Raw genomic sequence first — 4,494 nt, forward strand, 5'->3', positions numbered from 1 at the left:
GCTATAATGATCTTCAACGTCTATGTAACCACCAATAGAATTTTAAACAAATAAAGCAAAAACTGGCAGAACTAAAATTAGAAATAGATCCACAGCTATAGCAGATATTTCAATACTCCTCTGTCAGTAATTGTTAGAACAAACAGAAAATTGGTTAAAAAATAAGCTATTTGAACAATACAGGACCTAATTTACATCTATAGAACAGACCACTCGAAACAGCAGATACTTTTGTATCTGTATGAGATGACAAATGTTAACTAAACTTATTGTGATGGTCATTTCACAATATATGTAAGACATCATGCTGTATACCTTAAATTTATACAGTATTATATGTCAATTTACCTCAAAAAAAATGAAAGAAAAAAATTTTTAAACAACAATTACATACAATTTCCAACTACACAGAGAATATTCACCAAGATAGACCATATACTGACAATTAAACAAGTTCTCTATAAACATAAAATACTGAAATGATACAGAATATGTTCCCTGACCATATAGAACTAAATTAGAAGTCAATAATAGAAAGATATTTGGAAAATTCTCAAATAGTAGGAAATTAAACAACACACTTTTTTTTTTCTAAGTAGGCTCCACACCCAGCATGGAGCCCAATGTAGGGCTTTAACTCATGACTCTGATATCAAGACATGAGCTGACATCAAGAGTAGAATGCTCAACTGACTGAACCACCCAGGCACCCCTAAACAACACACTTCTAAATATCCTCTAGGTCAATGAAGAAATCACATGGGAAATTAGAAAATATTTGGAACTGAATGAGAATAAAAACAGAGCATATCGAAATTGTGAGATGCAGCTAAAACAGTGTTTAGGCAGAAGTGTATAGCTTTCAGTGCTTATACTAGAAAATAAAAATTAGTTAAAATCAATTATCTCAGGGCACCTGGGTAGCTCAGTCGGTTAAGCGTCTGCCTTCAGCTCAGGTCATGATCCCAGGGTCCTAGGATTGAGCCCTACCTCAGGCTCCCTGCTCGGTGGGGAGCCTGCTTCTCCATCTCCCTCTGCCCCTCCAATCCCACTCATGCTCTCTCTCAAATAAATAAATAAAATCTTTTTTAAAATTTAAAAATAAAATAAAATCAATGATCTCCACTTTATTCTTAATGGCTGGGGGGGAGGAGGCAGCAAAGTAAGGCCAAAGCAGAAGGAAATAAATAATAAAAAGAGAAAAGTCAATGAAATAGAAAATGAACAAATGGGGGGGGGGAAGCAGTGAAAATCTAACAATAAAATTGATAGACCTCTCACCAGACTGATCAAGATAAAAAGAGAGGAGACAAATTACTAATATCAGGAATGAAAAAGAGATATTGCCACAGACCCTGCAAGCATTAGAAGACAGTTAATAAAGCAATGTTACTAACAACTTTATGCCAAGAAATTTGACAACAGAGATGAAATGTACAAAATGCTTTAAAAACACAAATACCCAAAAGTGACTAAAGAAGAAATTGATCATCTGAGTAGCCCTATGGTAGTTAAAGGAATTGAATCTGTAGTTTAAAATCTTTCCTCAAAGAAAACTTCATGCCTAAATGGGTCTGTTGGTGAATTCTACCAAATTTCAAGGAGGAGTTTTTTTTAAAGCCTATGGCTTACTTTGATGATGTGCCCTTTACAACATTTAAATCATTTTCTAAATTCTAACTCAGTCACATCTTAAGAGGGCTCGTGCAGCACATAGTAAGATCATTAACTGATGCTCTAAACATCTCCTATTTGCAAGCGAACTGAACAAATTCTTTGGAAAAATGACTGAAAATAGCTGTGGAAAAACTCATACCCTAAGTTATGCAATTGTTTTTTATTATACTTTTAGGCATGACCAAAAAACATTTTAAGAAATGAAGTCAAATACAGTGCTTTCTTGTATTTATTTAATGTGGAGTCAATAGTTATTTACCTACTGGGGAGAAAATGCTATAATTGTCTTCAATAAATATTAACATGTTAAAAATATAATCAATAACACAAAGACTGTAGGTACTGGGAAGCTCTACCTATAATCCAAAAGATGACCTCAAGTTGGATAAACATATTTTATTAGCATATTTAGGCAAGGCTTCAAAATCATAAATATTTTAAGGTATAAAAACCTGTGTGTATCATTTTCTGCAGAAGACATGACAAGCACAGATTTCCACGAATTTCACCACACTCTGCCTCAGATCAATGACCAGGATAGGCTTGAAACGATCACAGACAACCCTTCTTGGCTCCTTTGGCCATATCCATCTAATTATTCAGTTTCAAACTGAGCCAAAAATAAAACACTGCTCCCACTACATTAATGAGCAGCAGGTTTTTAAAAGTTCTATCAGATGTCAACATTTAAGCCATTTCTCTTTATGCAGAGTAAATAATCTCTTTCTTTCAAAAAAAATGTTTAATATATGGGGCGCCTGGGTGGCACAGCGGTTAAGCGTCTGCCTTTGGCTCAGGGCGTGGTCCCGGCATTATGGGATCGAGCCCCACGTCAGGCTCTTCTGCTATGAGCCCTGCTTCTTCCTCTCCCACTCCCCCGGCTTGTGTCCCCTCTCTCCCTGGCTGTCTCTATCTCTATCGAATAAATAAATAAAATCTTTAAAAAAAATGTTTAATGTGGAACTCTCTTCACTGAGAGTGGAAATATAAATTAATATACCTTGGAGATCCATGCGGCAGTATCTAGCAAAGTTGAAAAAGCCCATTTGCCATGACTCAGCAATTCAACTTTTCCACAAACCTAGAGAAACTCAAGTATGTGCCCAAGAATGTAGACGAATGTACAAGGACGTTTCTAACAATCTTTTAAAAGGAAACAGTCTAAGAGTCTATCAGCAGGGGTAGGCATACAAGTTCATACGAGTATTATCACACAGCAGTTAAAATGAATGACCTAGAGCACAATACCATTATATAAACTTTAAAAATAACACTGTATATTTGTTTTGGAACACATAAGTAGAAAAGTCCAAATATACAGAATGTAAGTAAGCACTGAATTCTGGTAAGTAGTTACAGCTGGGAAAGGAGAAAGGGGAATGGGATTCGCAAGGGGTACGTAGGAGGGAGGTCTCATCCGCGACTGTAACGTTGTTTTTAGCTTGTTTGTCTTAAATGAGGCATGAGCGCATGGATGCTTGAACACTCCACTTATCGCGTAAAATATTTCACTTTAAAAAGAAAAGAGTAGAATAGTTTATCAGAAACCTCGGAACACTTTGCCTATTACTGAAACAATTTGCTTGCTTTTTTTCACACTAGCCAAACCACTAATATTACCTATTTCTAAAATATTTATCTAAACCATCGTAAGCATCCTGGGAGAAAACATAAAAGGGCTTGGTCTAAAAGGTCAAAACAAGTAAGAGGTTCAGGGTCAGAGCGGAACAGAAATGGCCAGAGGCCAGGGAGAGAAGACCTGCGCTGACCCGAATCTCAGGAACTCTCTCTGAACAGCCAAGTGGTTCAACCGCCCTCCCCTTGGCAGCTTTTGGAAAACCCGGCGGATGAAGCCGGAAGGACGCGGTGCTACGGTGGAAAAGCTCAGCAGTGCTAATTGGTGTAAGAAATTACACGAGTGCGCACAGGGTCGGGGGGTCGGACGCCCCTTTGCTGGTTCCGCATTTAGAGATAACTTCTCAATCCTTGAAAAGCATCAGAATGTCAGTTACAAAGGCACGGGGTGGGGGATTGGGTAGCGGGTACCAGTGCGTCTGTATGGTGTCTATTTTGAAGGGTGGGAGCAGGGAAGTGCAGATTAGGGAGAGGAATTGCAGGGTTTCCACTTCACCCCGAATTCTGAGGTCAGACGTTGGGGCCTCACTGGGGAAAGGGGACGCTGTCGGGGTCGTCCCAGCGTCAGGCAGGAGCCCACCAGACCACTCACCTGTCAGCGGAGGCGGGCAAGGGGTGGGGAAGGGGCGGTGAGCCGAAAGGGTGGCAGCCCCCCACCTACCGCCCTTGATCGCTGGGACCCGGACTCGGCCGGCCCTGGCCCCGCCTCCCCCACCTGTGACGTCAGGGCCCGCGGACCACTCAACGGACGCCCCTGCCGGCTCGCCGGGAGCCGATTGGCCGGTGGGAGGAAAGGCGGGAGCGGGTGGAACGGAGGGAAACCCTACGGCAGGCGGTTGCCATGGACGCTCTCGCGCCTAGTAACCACGGCTCAGGGGAGACCTGCTCGATCGCAAAGGTGACGGGGTGAAGCGCAGCCCAAGGGAGAGGTTGCGATGATAACCCCGCCGCTCCCGCAGCACCTGAATGGGAACTCCTCAGCGGCAGAGCTTGGTGGCCCATTCTGGGTGCAGGACGCGGGCAAGCCTCCACATTTACATCTGTCTTCTGCCCAGCCGGCCGGGCTTCTCCCGTGGTGGCATTCTCTAGTGACCTTCCCCTCCTTCCTCACTCTAAGGGAGAATTTTGGGGTTTCTCTCTCTCTCTTTAGCAAATATTTCCGTAAACAGTAGCCTCCGCCAG

General features: G+C 41.9%; 1 protein-coding gene across 1 annotated transcript in view; it reads right to left on the reverse strand.

The window, feature by feature from the left end:
- TEKT3 (tektin 3) overlaps positions 1-4,013 on the reverse strand; it is a 33,323-nt gene extending 29,310 nt beyond the window's left edge. The window contains exon 1 of the mRNA XM_002927893.4: positions 3,905-4,013. The gene's annotated coding sequence lies outside the window, so the exon portion shown is untranslated. The remainder of the gene's footprint in view (positions 1-3,904) is intronic.
- Positions 4,014-4,494: the final 481 nt, after the last annotated feature.

Source organism: Ailuropoda melanoleuca, chromosome 17, assembly GCF_002007445.2.
Source record: "Ailuropoda melanoleuca isolate Jingjing chromosome 17, ASM200744v2, whole genome shotgun sequence".
NCBI classification, from domain to species: Eukaryota; Metazoa; Chordata; class Mammalia; order Carnivora; family Ursidae; genus Ailuropoda; species Ailuropoda melanoleuca.